Source organism: Symphalangus syndactylus, chromosome 8 (assembly GCF_028878055.3).
Source record: "Symphalangus syndactylus isolate Jambi chromosome 8, NHGRI_mSymSyn1-v2.1_pri, whole genome shotgun sequence".
Classification (NCBI taxonomy): domain Eukaryota; kingdom Metazoa; phylum Chordata; class Mammalia; order Primates; family Hylobatidae; genus Symphalangus; species Symphalangus syndactylus.
In genome coordinates, this window is record NC_072430.2 from 123,341,462 (window position 1) to 123,358,496 (window position 17,035).

At 44.5% G+C, this 17,035-nt stretch overlaps 1 protein-coding gene across 12 annotated transcripts in view; it reads left to right on the plus strand.

Annotated features, from left to right (window-relative positions):
* Positions 1–7,096: 7,096 nt before the first annotated feature.
* TTLL4 (tubulin tyrosine ligase like 4) overlaps positions 7,097–17,035 on the plus strand; it is a 45,699-nt gene continuing 35,760 nt past the window's right edge. For 6 of the 12 annotated variants that reach the window (XR_010122231.1, XM_063645091.1, XM_055290670.2 and 3 more), the window contains exon 1: positions 7,129–7,378. The gene's annotated coding sequence lies outside the window, so the exon portion shown is untranslated. Of the gene's footprint in view, positions 7,639–17,035 lie in introns of all 12 variants that reach the window. The other 6 variants (XM_055290668.2, XM_063645090.1, XM_055290667.2 and 3 more) reach the window with 5 other exon arrangements.

Consider the following 17,035-nt stretch of genomic DNA (forward strand, 5'->3'; position numbering starts at 1 on the left):
GAACAGTTAGGAGGCTATTGTTATAATAATCCAGGCAAGAGACAATGGTGTCCTGGATGGCGACTGGGGTGATACCAATGGAGTGATAAAAAAGTAGTCAGATTTTGAATATATTTTGAACATGGAACAAACAGGATTTCTTGACTGATTGGAGGTGGAGGTATGACCAAAAGAAAGCAGTCAAGGATGACTCCAAGGTTTTTGGTCTGAGCAACTGGAAGAATGGAATTGCCATTAACTGAAATGGGGAAGGCTAGCAGTGGAGTGATAATGGGTGGGAACAAGTTCAATTGTGAACATGTTGTCTTTCAGTTGGAAATGTTTGAACACACACAAAGGTAGAGGATAGTTCAGTGTACTCCATCACTACTTGAGCAGCTACCATATCTATTTTGTTATTCAGGTGTTTGTTTGTTTTTGAGACAGTCTCGCTCTGTCACCCAGGCTGGAGAGCAGTGGCATGATCATGGCTCACTGTAGCCTCGACCTCTCAGGCTCAAGAAATCCTCCCACCTCAGCCTCCCGAGTAGCTGGGACTACAGGCGCCCGACTAATTTTTGTATTTTTTATAGAGATGGGGTCTCACTGTGTTGCCCAGGCTGGTTTGGAACTCCTGGGATGAAGTGATACTCCCAAAATGCTGGGGTTACAGGTGTGAGCCACTGCCCCAGCCTTACTCAGGTTATTTTAAAACAAATCCTGGCTAACAGTGTTATCCGTACATACTTAGGTATACGTCTGTGGCAGATCAGGACTTTTGTTTTTCATTTTTATCAAAACCACAGTATAGTACTGTACTTGACAAAAATTAACAATTGCTTAATATTAAATATCTCATCTGACCTCAGTATTTCTTGGCCTATAGTTAGTTTGTTCAAATACAGATCTAGATGAAGTCTACTTACTGCATTTGGTTGACTTGCTCATAAGATTCTTAATATCAGGGTAGAATGAATGAAATTTAAAATTTTTTTTTTAGAAGTTGCTGAGATCTGAAAAAAAGATTTTATTTTATTTATTTATTTATTTATTTATTTATTTATTTATTTATTTATTTTTGAGACAGAGTCTTGCTCTGTTGCCCAGGCTGGAGTGCAGTGGCATGATCTTGGCTCACCACAACCTCCACTTCCCAGGTTCAAGCGATTCTCCTGTCTCAGCCTCCCGAATAGCTGGGATTACAGGCACACACCACCATGCCCAGCTAGGTTTTTTGTATTTTTAGTAGACATGGGGTTTCACCATGTTGGCCAGGCTGGTCTCGAACTCCTGACCTCCGGTAATCCACCTGCCTCGGCCTCCCAAAGTGCTGGGATTACAGGCATGAGCCACCGCACCCAGCCAAGATTCTTAATATAAAACAGTTCCCTCTACTTTTGGGAGGTACAATTTGATTGAATAAACCAGATCATTTGAACAGTAGCCTTCACATTAGATTTGGCTGATTATATATTGGGATGTCATTTATTCCATTACAGTATTCTTCCTATTTCCTTTAAATTGTTCATTGGCTCTGGATAGATGAAGACGTTAGAAGCACTTTTCTTCTTGTAAATTCTGTTGCTCAAATCTCCTGTGTCTATTCCTTGATTAGGACCCAGGCAGTCAGTCAGCCATGCTCTTGACTTCACTAAGACCTGTCTAGGCAAATACAGTATTTTAAAATCTAGATTGTTTTCCTAAAAGATAAACTAAGGGGAGTTACCTTATGTAAGAATTATTTATTTTTTTAAATAATAAATACTAGCTTGAAATATCATTCCTATCTGGTACATAAACAATTTGCTAAGAAGAAATTAAACTGCCTGTAATCCCACAAGAAGAATACTGTAATGGAATAAATGACATCCTGGCCACTTTGGGAGCCCGAGGCAGGTGGGTCACAAGGTCAAGAGATCGAGATCATCCTGACCAACATGGTGAAACCCCGTCTCTACTAAAAATACAGAAATTAGCTGGGCGTGGCGGCACAAGCCTGTAGTCCCAGCTACTCAGGAGGCTGAGGCAGGAGAATCCCTTGAACCCAGGAGGTGGAGGTTGCAGTGAGCCAGGATTGTGCCACTGAACTCCAGCCTGGCGACAGAGCGAGACTCTGTCTCAAAAAAAAAAAAAAAAAAAGAAAGAAAAGAAACTTAAACTTTTTAGACTAGCACATAAAGCAATAGTTGATCATTTTATGTGGAAACAAGAAAACACATCCATGTCCTTGAAAGCATTCGGTCTGAAGGATTAGAAATACCGTATCAACAATTTTACATCTAGCAATTATTGCACAAGGGACTGACAGAGTACTAAGAGAATTTGGAGTGAATGTTTTGTATAGTGCCTGGAATCCAGAGAATGTTTGGAAGGTTTGAGGATTTGTGCCTGTGTTTGATTTTGTATGTATGAACAGGTATGTGTTTTAACTTTTTTGGTGGTAATGGGGAACTTAAAGTTTTCAACCATATAAAAGTAGAGAGAATGGCATAATAAACCTCCAGACCCTGATCCTACAGATTCAGCTGTCATCAGCATTTTGCCCTACTATCATCAATATTTTGGCTCTATGTACCGTATTCCTTTTAAAAATTTATCAGCTGGGTGTGATGGCTCATGCCTGTAATCCCAGCACTTTGGGAAACCGAGGCAGGCAGATCACTTGAGGTCAGGAGTTTGCGACCAGCCTGGCCAACATGGCGAAATTCCATCTCTACCAGAAATACAAAAATTAGCCAGGCATGGTGGTGCACACTTGTAATCCCAACTACTTGGGAGACTGAGCCATGAGAATCACTTGAACCTGGGAGGCGGAGGTTGCAGTGAGCCCAGATCGTGCCACTGCCCTCCAGCCTGGATGACAGAGCGAGACTATCTCAAAAAAAAAAAAAAAAAAAAGCTGGGCATGGTGGCTCACACCTGTAATTCCAGCACTTTGGAAGGCTGAGGCGGATGGATCACCTGAGGTTGAAAGTTGGAGAGCAGCCTGGCCAACATGGTGAAACCCTGTCTCTACTAAAAATACAAAAATTAGCCGGGCGTGGTGGTGGGCGCCTGTAGTCCCAGCTACGCGGGAGGCTGAGGCAGGAGAATGGCGTGAACCCAGGAGGCGGAGCTTGCAGTGAGCCGAGATTGCGCCACTGCACTCCAGCCTAGGTGACAGAGCGAGACTCCGTCTCAAAAAAAAAAAAAAAAAAAAATTAGCCGGGCGTGGTGATGCATGCCTGTAATCACCACGAGAGGAGGCTGAGACATGAGAATCGCTTGAACTCAAGAGGCAGAGGCTGCAGTGAGCCAAGATCATGCCACTGCACTCCAGCCTGGGCAACAGAGTGAGACCCTGTCTCAAAACAAAAAAAAGTTTAACAGGATATTTAATATTGTACATACACATAAGTGTCCTACAAAATATGAGACTCAAAGAAGGGTCAGATGTTCGAGGCTTATATGGCATCTTGAGCTACAGAAAGGCATAGGAACTTGGGACTTCTGGGAGGTGGTGGAGACTCAAGTTATGGGATGGTGAGGGGAGGAATTCCATGGTGAATGAAAGTGGTCTTGTTCTGTAGATAAAAGTCTCTCAGGAAATAAAATTATCTCACAGCAGCCCTCAGGAGAATAGGTGACTGGGCACAGTGTCAACCTCCAGTTTCCTCTCCTGTGATCTGAGTTTATTTTTCCTAGTTGATAATATTCTCAGGGAAAGGATTCATACCAGTTGAGTTCCTTTTGGAGGAACCCAGACAAACCCCCCACCAACTGCATCTGCTATTACCTTGTGCCCTTTGTCCAAAGTAATCAACATACCAAAGTGTCATGTTTTGGGGTGGCATTTCCTAAACTCCATCAACCAGATAAGGTAATATTTACAAGTTCCTGGAATTAGGACACAGATACATCTTTTGAATGGGTGCCCACCATTCAGCTCCCTACAATAAGAGAATAAATAGTGGTTTCTTAATATTGTCTATGCTGCTTTTTTTTTTTTTTTTTTTTTTTTTTTTTGTAGAGAGGGGGTCGCCAGGGTGGAGCACAGTGGTGCAGTGTTAGCTCACTGCAGCCTCAAACTCCTGGGCTCAAGTAGTCCTCCCACCTCAGCCTCTCAAATAGCTGGGAGTACAGACTTGAGCCATTGGGCCTGGCACATCAGCTATGTTCTTAATGTTTTCAATCCTTATTCAGATTTTTACATAGTCTTGACAATGAAGAATCTCGGGACTCATAAATTTGAAAAGGAGAGCTTTATTTCTTATAAAGGGTTGCAGCCTGCAAGGTGGCCATTCTGACAGGCTGGGAAGTATAGTTTCTGGCAGAAGCTGAAAGCAAGTACTTTGAGAGAGGGGTAAAGGGAACAGGAATTTACACAGAGTGGGGTGGCTAAATACACATATTTAATAAGCTATAGGAGGAGTCATGATAATGAAAGAAACAAATGCATGCACAATTGAGCTTCATGCCTCTTCATGGGTTGCATATTCAAAAAATGGCTGCATTCACATGATCCTGGGGTGGAGTTTTCAGCCCTCTGATGTCAAAAGGTAAAGCACAGGAAATGAAAACCCTCATTGTGCACCCTCCTCCAAAACCCATCTGGAGATGATGGTCAGTTTTAGGAAGGGATGCATTGTGAAACTGATGGGCTGTCATTTTGAAACTGTGAAGTCAGTCTGGGCAACATAGCAAGATCTTGTCTCTACAAAAAATTTAAAAATTAGCCAGGTGTGGTGGTTTGTGCCTGTGGTCTCAGCTACTTGGGAGGCTAAGGTGGAGGACTGCTTCATCCCAGGAGTTTGAGGCTGCAGTGAGCTGTGTTCATGCCACTGCACTCCAGCCTATGTGACATAGTGAGATCCCTTCTCAAAAAAAAAAAAAAAAAAAAAAAAAGAAAGTGCAAAGAGTAGGGAGTCTGGTTCTGGCCTCTAAAACCAATGAAGGATTAATCATCCCTTTCTTGATTTCTAGAGCTGGTTTCTGCTTACTCCTTAGGAAAGAATTCTGTTTAAAGGTTAATAAGGAAAGGGCATATTGAAGCGTGTTGGACCTCCCATCTCATCATAGCCAGGAACTCAGTTTTTTTCTTTTTTTTTTTTGAGACAAGAGTCTCGCTTTGTTACCCAGGCTGGAGTGCAGTGGTGTGATCTCGGCTCACTGCAAGCTCCACCTCCCAGGTTCTCACCATTCTCCTGCCTCAGCCTCCCTAGTAGCTGGGACTACAGGCGCCTGCCACCACGGTCGGCTAATTTTTTGTATTTTTAGTAGAGATGGGGTTTCACCGTGTTAGCCAGGATGGCCTCGATCTCCTGACCTCGTGATCTGCCTGCCTCGGCCTCTCAAAGTGCTGGGATTACAGGCGTGAGCCACCGCGCCCGGCCGGGAACTCAGTTTTTAAGGTTGCTCTAGCGTCCCCTCAGCCAAGAGGGGGTCCATTAAGTTGGTTGGGGCGGTACTTAAAATTTTTATTTCTCAGTCTCAAAAATGTCATTTTACAGTTTGTTTGAATCAGGGTCCAAACAAGCTGCACTCATTGCATTTGAATATATTTCTTTTATTTTTCTCAAGAGGGAGTCTTGCTCTGTTGCCCAGGCTGGAATGCAGTGGCACGATGTTGGCTCACTGCAACTTCTGTCTCCTGGGTTCAAGTGATTCTCCTGCTTCAGCCTCCTGAGTAGCTGGGGGCTACAGGTGTGCACCACCATGCCTGGCTAATTTTTGTATTTTTTGTTGGAGACAGGGTTTCACCATGTTGCCCAGGCTGGTCTTGAACTCCTGACCTCAAGTGATCCTCAGAGTGTTGGGATTACAAGTGTGAGCCACTGCACCTGGCCAACATTTGAATATATTTCTTATATCTCTTATAATCTAAAACCTCTCCCCATTTTTATACCCTAAAATTCTTGAAGGAAGAAGAGGTCATTTATTCTGTACATTGGCCCACATTCTGGATTTGTCTGATTGCTTTCTTGTAGTGTTATACAGTTGTTTCTCTTTATTTCTCGTAAACTGGAAATTACAGCCAAAACTTAGTCACTCAACTGTTTTTTTTTTTTTTACAAAAATACACTATACCTCATAAATATTTCTGTTCAATTGCATCACATCAGGAAACACAATGCTCAGCTGTCCCATGTTTCGTGATCTAAGATTGATTAGTACATGTAGGTTATCTTCAGTGTACATCCTTCAGTGTAAAATTCTCCCATAAATTATCTAATACTTTTAGCATCCATCAACAACTGTTGCCTAAATAAGTTATTTATTGAGATCCTTCCTCTGGTCCAGATTGTTTTCATCAGATTAGTTTTATCTTTGTCCCCTTTATTTCTGTAGCCAATTGCCTAGGAAAGATCCTTTCATCTTCCAGCTTTCTTAGATCTCCAAATCTCTCAGGTCTAGGGACATCTGAGACAGGAGCACGATCTGGCTTGCCTGGGAAGCTAATGAGATAAGGAATTGAGTCAGTATTTCCTAACGTTCACACTTGAAGCCCATAAAGCAGGCAAGTGGTTTTAATTTTGCCCCGCTGGGTGGGTTGGGGTTAGGGAAGGATGGGTTAGAGGGAGGCAGAGTGAATCGGGCAATCTCCCCTTTCCTGCGGTCAAACTCAAAGGCTTTTACTAGAAATCCTTCAACAGAGCCTGGGCCCTTTGATTTTCAATTGAGGAAAGGCCAAAGAGTCCAGGCCAAGCGTGGGGGCTCCCGTCGTAATCCCAGCGACCAGGAGGCTGATGCAGGAGGATCACTTGAGGCCAAGAGTTTAAGACCAGTCTGGGTAACATAGTGAGACCCTGTCCTGAGTAAAAAAAATTTTAAAAAAGCCCAGCATGCTGGCGTGCCTGTAGTCCCAGCTACTCGAAAGGCTAGGGGCGGGCAGATCGCTTGACCAGGAGGAGTTCAAGTTCACAGTGAGCTATGATCACGTCGCTGCACTCCAGCCTGGGCGACAGAGCGAGATTCTGTCTCTAAAAAACAAAACAGTCCATACGGAGTAGGTGGAATTAAGAGTAGAAAGGGAGAGTCCTGAATGCGAGCCTTTCAGAGCTGTAACCCCGGGACTACATCTCCCAGAATTCCGCTCTCCGGATCCCACCGCATTGAAGGGACTGCGCGTGCGCGAGGCAGGTGACGACCCGACCCTGCAGGCCCTAGAACCCCCGAGATTCTCCGCGCTTGCGTCCCGCCCTCTCCTTCCAGACCCTCGGTCTGTCCGCTGGGGGCGCGCGCAGTGTGTGGCAGGCGGCAGTGTGTGGCAGGCGGCAGCGGCGCTGGCGGCCGAGTGCGCGGGTCACGCGTGGCGGTGCGTGGTTGCTAGGGGCGCCTGAGGCTGCCGGGTAGCCCAGCAGGCCTAGGGACGAAGTAGCGTGGAGCCGGTGACGAGCCGGGGCGAAGCTGGATCCCCTAGGTGAGTGCGGCTGCGGAGCCAGGGGAGCTGACCCCAGACACTCCGCCGGTTCCACGCTCTCGACCTCCCTCTACCCGAGTCCTTTCGCGCGGGTCCCCAGCCCTCCGGCCACTCTCACCCTAGCCCCGCTTCCTCCCGCCACCTCTCATACCCCGGGAGGCCAGGGAGCCGCGGCCTCCTACCCGGCCGGGACTTCGCGCCTCCTCGGAGCCGTTCTCCTCTCCGCCACGCCCCGCGAACTTAGTCGGCCTCGTCTCCAGGTGCCCGAACCCTGCCCCATCCCCTAGTCCTGGCCTCCGAGCCTCCTCTGTCCTGCCGCGTTGAGGTTTAAATTCTCTCTGGGTGTGAGCCCAAGCTCCTCGCAGGCTCCAGGGCCGAATTTAACAAGGATATCTACTTTTTCACTTCTCCATCGTCAGTATCTGTAGAGGAATACGTTCCTAAACTCTACAGATTCAAACAGGATCTGAGATCCTGTGGAATTTAATTCTTCATTCATCAATTCCTTTATTTAATCATTCACTAAACAATTTTTAGTAAACATCGACAAATATTTAATGAACTTGGGTACAATGGAAGGGATTGAGGGGATAGAGTGGCTAATAGGACAAGCATGTTTTCACGGAATTTACAGTCTAGGAGATTATTAATCAAGTAAACGAGCATTTGCCATACTGTGGTGTGTGCTGTGATAGAACAGGAAATACTTAATCCAGACTTACTTAGAAAACGACATTATTCCCATTCCTCCTGGTCTTCACATTCCCATTCTGGATCTAGGAAATATTTTAATCCTTCCTTGATGGAATCGTCTTTGCTTTCTCAGATACTCCAAATCCCCTATTCTTTAACTGCAGCACCTGTTGATTTAGCATTTGGGGGACCCTTTGGGACAGTGTTCCATCCCATCCTTCTGTTTCTTGCACTGAATACCGAGACACTGTTTGCATTTAAACCACCCACTTTGTGCTCAGAAAGTTAGCAGCTACTTATTGATTGGACTGAATCAATCCTTGAAAAATTAACAAGTGTTTTCTAGGAATAAAGAGGTGAGAGGACATTCCAGATACACAGTGGCTTTAGGAAAGAGACAGCAAGTACTGAAAAGAGAACTGGAAACAGTTTGACAGACCTGGGCTAGATTTGGAGGGAGCCAACCAGTGACAAATAGAAAGAGTGAAGTTAATAGGGGTTAGATCACAAAGGGCCTTGGATGTTTTGCTGAGTTAGAACTATATCCCTGGAGCAGTGGTTTTCAAGCTGGAGTAATCAGGGTCCTAGACTTCCAAGGGATACACTTGCACGTCTAGCTTTAGATGAATACATTTCCAGATCCTCAGCTTCCCAGTGAACTTTTTTTTTTTTTTTTTGAGATAGAGTCTTGCTCCGTCGCCCAGGCTGGAGTGCAATGGCACGATCTTGGCTCACTGCAACCTCCACCTCCCGGGTTCAAGCGATTCTCCTGCCTCATTCTCCGGAGTAGCTGGGATTAGAGGTGCACGCTGCCACGCTCGGTTAATTTTTTTGTATTTTTTAGTAGAGACGGGGTTTCACCATCTTGGCCAGGCTGGTCTCAAACTCCTGACCGTGATCCACCCGCCTCAGCCTCCCAAAGTGTTGGGATTACAGGTGTGAGCCACTGCGCCCGGCCCCGATGAACTCTTTTTCTAAGACTGCCCTTACAAAAAAAGGGGAGGAGGCTGTGTGTGGCAAATCCCTCACACTTCCCAAATTTTAATATGGTGTATTGACCTGAGTGTAAAAATGTCCTCAGATACAAATAAGGAATACTTTGGAAATATTTATTTTCAGGAACACCTCCTTTAGTGATTTAAGTTACCTCCCAACCCAGAAGGCTTGCCAATACACAATCCCATTCATGTAAAGTGTATTCTTTGTTAGGATATTCTGAAAAGAACCTAACAGTTAAATGTAACGGGAATGTCCTTTGGGACAATGGAATTTTTAAGTTATTTTGGATAAAACTTGCATAAAATTTTTAAAGAGATTTCTTTTAGTTCAGGTGTGTGTTACTCGGTAAGATAGTTAATACCTATTTTAACACCGGGTGTGGTGGCTCACACCTGTAAATCCAACACTTTGGGAGCCCGAGGCAGGCTGATCACTTGAGCCCCAGGAATTCGAGACCAGCCTGGGCAACATGGCGAAACCTCTTCTCTACAAAAAATAAAAAATAAAAATTAGCCAAGCATGGTAGCGTGCTCTTGTAGTCCCAGCTGTTTGTAGGCTGAGGTGGGAGGATGTATTGAGCCCAGGAGGTTATCCAGGCTGGAGTGCTGTGGTGTGATCATAGCTCACTGTAAACTCCAACTCCTGGGTTCAAGCCATCCTCCCGTCTCACCCTCCTGAGTAGCTGAGACTACAGGCATGCGCCACCCATCTGGCTAATTTTTAAAAATTTTTAGTAGTGTTGGGGGTCTCTCTGTGTTGCCCAGGCTGGTCTCAAATTCCTGGGCCCAAGTGATCCTCCTGCCTCAGCTTCCCAAAGTGCTGGGATTACAGGAGTAAACTACTGTGTCTGGCCTAGACGTTACCTTATATGTAAGGAACACATGGTTTTAAAAATTCTTTCAGGGATACATGAGTAAAATCATGTAAAGAATATGTTCCAGGAAAACCACAGAAAGATAATTAGCGGGAAAATAATGTCAGATTTGGATTTAAGATTACTGTAGTGTCAATATGTTGGTTGAATAGGAAGAATTTTAGACTGGAGGCAGGGAGCCAATGAGAAAACTATTATAGTGGCCTAGGCTAGAGATGATGAAGGCTTTATGGTTGCTCTAGTGGAAATGGAGAGGGTTTAGAGAGATGTTAACCATGGTAGTGTTGACAAAACCTGGTGGCAGAATAGAGGCAGGAGAATGGGACAAGGAGCAGTGTAGAATGATTGTAAGTTTCTGATTTCAGGGTGATGATGTAGCAGTACATCCAGGTAGAAAGGCCCAGGAATTCATTCTGTAGGTCTGGAGCTCACAAGAGAGAGGCCTGGGTGATGATAGAATTGAGAATATAGGAGGTGGTTGAAGCCGTGACGTGGAAGGGATTGCTCTGGGAGAGAGGTAATAATGGCAGCTGCCACTTGTTGAGTGCTCACTGTGTGCCAGGCAAAGTGAGAAGTCTGAACTCAGAGGAACACCAACATTGAAAGGATGGGTAGAGGAAAGAGGAAGGAAGAAGAGGGCAGAGAGAATACGTAACCAAATGCAGAAATGAATGTGTGAATAGGAAGTTGTCATTTGCTGAAAAAATCTGTATCTACATGAAGCCTTAACTTCAGAATCTATCTGATACTCATGTTTTGGAGTTGGATTTAGCTTTCTCACTAGATTCCTTCAATGACCTTGGAATTGTCTGATCATAGTGTCTGAATTTTAGCCTGGGATCAGGTGCTTTGGTAAATCACCAAAAGTCAGTAAATTACAGAGAAAAGGTTTTCCTTTAATGCCTTTTACTTCTTACCTTCTCTTCTGGTAGACTTGGGAACAAATACTGAGAGTGCTCATTTCTCTTAGGCCTTACAATACAAAGGACCTTGTCCTTCAGAGCCCTCATAGATATGCTGGACCCTAGTGCTTCTCTAGATCAGCAGCGCTCAGAGCTCAGAGTTTTTGGGCTCAGGATTTCTTTATGTGCTTGAAAAAGGTCTCTGGAATCTTCAGTTAAAAAAAGGGATATATATATATATATTTCAATATTCAATTTTTTATTTTTAAATTTTGTTTAGAGTTGGGGGGGGTCTCACTATATTGCCTAGGCTGGTCTCGAACTCCTGGACTCAAACGATCCTTCCGCCTCAACCTCCCAAAGTGCTTACAGGCTTGAGCCACTGCGCTTAGCCTATATTTTAATATTTATCATATTAGAAACTGAAATATTCATTTAGAAGTAATTAGCCCATTACTAACATGAATAACATTTTTACATAAGTTATGTTACAATTTACATTAACTTTATGCTAACGTAAGTTAGTTAACACAAACAGCATTTCTAACCTAAGTTATAGTTAGCATAAGTTCACTTAATGTTTTCATTTAAAAAATGTTACTGTTTTAAAAATATTAGTGAGAAGAGTGGCATTGTTTTTTAGATCTCTTTAGTGTCTGGCTTAATAGAAGACAGCTGGATTTTCATATCTGTTTCTCCAATCTATTGTGATAGTTGTTTTGATTGAGTAATGAAAATCCAGCCTCACACAGATGGCTGGAAAAGGATGAAGTATTTCAGTAGTCTTCTCAGATAATTGTGGGTATTGGTACTATGCAAAACAAGGCATGATTTTGTAAAGGCTAGTTACAGTGTGGAATCTGAAATGATATCAGTGAACATTTCATACTTTGTTATGTTAAAATCCATGGATCTGTCTCACTTTGACTGGGTCTTAGATCCATACATGATTCTGTAACATGTGATATAGTCATGCTATTCAGTCATGATATAGCCTATTGCTCCTAGGCTGCAAACCTGAAAAGCATGTCACCATACTGAGTATTGTCTGCAGTTGCAACACAGTTGCAACACAATGCATCTAAACATTGAAACATGGAAAAGGCTACTGTAAAAATACAGAATGATAATTTTTTTTTTTTTTAGAGGGAGTCTCAATCTGTTGCCAGGCTGGAGTGCAGTGGCGTGATAACGGCTCACTGCAACCTCCACCTTCCTGGTTCACACCATTCTCCTGCCTCAGCCTCCCAAGTAGCTGGGACTACAGGCGCCCGCCACCATGGTCGGCTAATTTTTTTGTATTTTTAGTAGAGATGGGGTTTCACCATGTTAGCCAGGATGGTTTTGATCTCCTGACCTCGTGATCCACCTGCCTCAGCCTCCCAAAGTGCTGGAATTACAGGCGCAAGCCACCACACCCGGCCTGGAATGATAATCTTATGGGACATTGTCTTCTATGGGGACTATCTGTTGACTGAAACACTATCTGAGGCATGACTGTTAGGAAAATACTGGTTCACTGAGTTAGGCAGATCTCCCACGTGTCACAGTTTATTGTATAGTGTCAAGAAAAATCACATCACCACAATCTCTTCAGAGAAGTAGTTGAGTATTGGGAAGCACTCAAACTCATGGTGGCAGATACCATTTTGCCAAAATTCTAATTTTCTTTGGGAAGCTCAGATTTTATCATTGGCAACAAGTACAGTCAGTTGGTTTCCTTGAAGTGACAGGCTTACTTTGTTTCATTTTCCAGAACCTTTGCCAAGTAGCGAAGTCTGAATAACTATTACTTATGTGTCATTCATTCTTTCAAGTAAACATGGCGTTCCACAGAAAAATCCTGCAATTCAGACAATCACACAGTGCTTTATTTAGAGATAATCAACACGTTCTGTATGCAGCATAAATGTTTTATATGTACTTCACATTTTATCACACAGAATATTAAAAAGCATACTCGGCCGGGCGCGGTGGCTCACGCTTGTAATCCCAGCACTTTGGGAGGCCGAGGCGGGCGGATCACAAGGTCAGGAGATCGAGACCACGGTGAAACCCCGTCTCTACTAAAAATACAAAAAAATTAGCCGGGCGTGGTGGCGGGCGCCTGTAGTCCCAGCTACTCGGAGAGGCTGAGACAGGAGAATGGCGTGAACCCGGGAGGCGGAGCTTGCAGTGAGCCGAGACTGCGCCACTGCACTCCAGCCTGGGTGACAGAGCGAGACTCCGTCTCCAAAAAAAAAAAAAATAAAAAAAAAAAAAATAAAAAGCATACTCAAGGATTGAGATTTAATATAATTTACACTGTGTCGGGCTGGGTGCAGTGGCTCATGCCTGTAATCCCAGCACTTTGGGAGGCCGAGGAGGGCAGATCGTGAGGTCAGGAGATCGAGGCCATCCTGGCTAACACAGTGAAACCCTATCTCTACTAAAAATACAAAAAATTAGCCGGGCGTGGTAGCAAGCGCTTGTAGTCCCAGCTACTCAGGAGGCTGAGGCAGGAGAATGATGTGAACCCAGCAGGCAGAGGTTGCAGTGAGCCAAGATCGCGCCACTGCACTTTAGCCTGGCAACAGAGCGAGACTGTCTCACACACAAAAAAAATTTACACTGTGCCATCAAGTAAATCTGGCTGTATTCTTTCACTGTGTGGTGGAAAAGTGTAGTGGGTAAGAATCCAACTTCGTGCCATCGTCTTGATTCATGCTAAGTCACCAGCAGTTTTACTCATTATGGCTTTTGCGCTATCAGTGGAAAGGTCAGCACAGTAAAAAGGCAAATAACATCTTAGGTTTTCTTCTTCTTCTTTTTTTTTTTTCGAAGACAGACTGGAGTGCAGTGGCATGATCATGGCTTACTGCAGTCTCCACCCCCCAGGCTCAGGTGATCCTCCCACTGTAGGCACGCACCACCACATCTAGCTGATTTTTTGTATTTTTTTTGTAGAGACAAGGTTTCACCATGTTGCCCATGCTGGTCTTGAACTCTGGAGCCCAAGCGATTTGCCCACCTTGGCCTCCCAAAGTGTTGGGATTATAGGCATGAGTCACCCCACCCAGCTACCTCTTAGTTTTGTTATGAAAATATTTTCTATGTAGCAGGACCGCCGAAAGGATCTTAGGGTCCCCTGAGGGTCTGTGGACCATGCTTTGAGAACTGCCACTCCAGAGCCCACCTGAGAAGGAGGAAAGAGGCTCCTTCCTGAAGCTGATAAAGGGCAAGGCTTCAGGAGAGCGAGTCACCCTGTTACATAAACCCTTCCACTGGTTTCACTTTTCAGTAATTTGTAGGTTTACCTCCCTCAGCTCTAGCTGCCATAACCTGTATCTTTTCCTCAGGTTTGCTCACTTGTTTGGCATTGCTAAACTGTGCTCTACAAGAGCTACCTGTAATTTCCCTAATCTTAACTTATATGGACCCACCCTTCTCACTAGGCTGTATTCTTGACCTTCCTCTCTTAGTGGGGCTTTAAGAGATATATTGCTCCTCCACCTTTCCTTAGGGAGAGAGAGCTTGGGGATTTATCTCATAAGAGAAAATGAATGTGATTCCTACATTCCTCTCTATTTGGTTCCAGGCAAGTCAGTTCTATCTTCTTTTTTTTTTTTTTTGAGACGGAGTCTCGCTCTGTCACCCAGGCTGGAGTGCAGTGGCGCAATCTCGGCTCACTGCAAGCTCCGCCTCCTGGGTTCAGGCCATTCTCCTGCCTCAGCCTCCCAAGTAGCTGGGACTACAGGCGTCCGCCACCACGCCCGGCTAATTTTGTGTATTTTTAGTAGAGATGGGGTTTCACTGTGTTAACCAGGATGGTTTCGATCTCCTGACCTTGTGATCCACCCGCCTCGGCCTCCCAAAGTGTTGGGATTACAGGCGTGAGTCTGTCAGTTCTATCTTCTAACGTAACTGTTGAGCAATTGAGGTAATCTCTCAGAGATCTTGTGGACTGAACCATTTCTGATGTCCTGAGTTCCCCCAGTGACCGAGGGAAACACCTAGTTGAAGGAGGAAAGGGAAACTGCATTTCCCAAGAGCCACACTCTCTTGTAGGAGAGTGATTTAATTAGTGGGTAATGAATAATTGCTTTCTCTAGAAATAGATACCTTGTCCAAGTTGGTCTGGGCCTGGTCCCTGGTGACTTGTTGGTTTGCGACAGCAGCAATAGATTTTCTTTTCTTTTTTTTTTTTTTTACTTTTGAGGCGCAGTTTCACTCTTGTTGCCCAAGCTGGAGTGCAATGGTGCAATCTCGGCTCACCGCAACCTCCGCCTCCCGGGTTCAAGCGATTCTCCTGCCTCAACCTCCCAAGTAGCTGGGATTACAGGCATGCGCCACCATGCCTGGCTAATTTTGTATTTTTAGTAGAAACGGGGTTTCTCCATGTTGCTCAGGCTGGTTTCGAACTCTCGACCTCGGGTGATCTGCCCACTTCGGCCTCCCAAAGTGCTGGGATTACAGGCATGAACCACTGCGCCCGGCCAGCAATAGATTTTCTAACGTAGGCTACTAATCATTCACATTCCTTTAAAGAGGAAACTTGAGGCAAAATTACCCCATAAAGATTGGAGGACAGAACTGTATAGGCATTTTCCAAATGCTGCATGAAGATGACAAAGTAGGATGTTCAGATTCCTGAGAATGGGTGTTGTAAAGGGGAGAGTCTAGAGCCAGGGACATCAGTCAGGCTGCTACCTTAACAGTCCTGCACTTGGTGTTGGAGGGGTTAGAGACTGGGCTGAGGCAGCCATGCAAATAGAAGGGGATGTTTCAGGCCATTTTGTTGATCTATACAACTTTCTGCAGTTTTTTATTCTTCACTGTTATCCCTTTATTCAAGTTTTTATTTTTGACAGTTTTGTGGAGGTATAATTCACATTGAACATATCCATCGTTTCCAAGTCAATTGTTTTTAAAACTTTTGTTCTAGGAAGACTTAGTGTTCCATAACGTTGTTGGGGGAGGAGACTTGGGCAATATTGCTAATAGGAGGCCAAACTGGACCAGGGTTCTTCCCACCCCCTTCTGCCAGCGTGGCTGTGTATTTGAGGTTAAAGATCCCCAGAGATTTCCTATAAAAGCCATCATGAAGCTTATAGGGCATATCCATGTGGTAAGTGAACAGTGGTGTGTGAGGTAGCCTTGGGAAAGTATCATGTGAAAGGGACACACAACAGGTGCTTATGGAGAGGGTGGGTCTTCAGCTGGGTCTGGAAAAGGTAAATAAAACACGGTAAGGATTCACAAGGAAGAAGCTTAGTGGAGTAAAGCCCTGCAGACAGGCATTTGAAAGGTTTATTCCATGAGTTTAGTGTAAGACCAGCGCAGTTCAAGGTAGGAGAAAATGGAAATAAGCCTTAAAAAAAAAAAAAAAAAAAAAAAAGATTAAGGGTCGACTATGGAGTCTTGTGGACCAAAGCTAAGAAATCTCACATGACAGTCATCTGGAATGCTTGTTAAAACTGCAGAATCATGGCCCTACTCCACACCAACTGAATCCTCTTGAAGGTGAATCTCAGGACTTTGCATCTCAGGTTATTCTGATGCAGGTGGGCCACCACAGTGTTTAGTAAGTGCTCATGGACCATTTTTGAAAAGGGATTGACCTGATGAAGCAATACAGCAAAATTAATCTGGAGGTTGCCTGCAGGGTGGAATTAGGAAGGGCATACCTTGGAGACACATGCTTCAGTCAGTGCTGTTGCAGTAAGTCCAGATCTAGGGGCGTGGTGGAAATAATAAAAGGAGGAAGAATGCTAAGTAGACAGTGTCTTAAATTTTGTGACTGGTTTCCCTTTGGGGAAATAAAGTAAAGGAAAAAGTCAGAAATAACTTAGTGTTCCTCTTAGGTGATTTGGAGAAAGAAGGGTCCACTCAAGGAAATGGGATGATCAGGAGTGGAGAGCTAGTTTGACACACTAGATTGAAGTGGTTGGACATGCATTTGGAAAGGTGGAACAGGCAGTTGGTGATGCAGACATGAAACTTGAGAGGACAATCTGCAAAATGACTCTTCTGCAGATAATAGTTGACATTGTGAGAGCAGATTGATTTGATGTGGGGGAGGATGAAAGAACTATGGAGGATTTTGGATTGGCCTCTGGAGGAGGAGAGACACTATTGAAGGGGTTGGGTACAGCTATGGCAGAGTGCACGCTCTGAATAAAAAATAGCAACAAGGAGATGGTGGTAAGA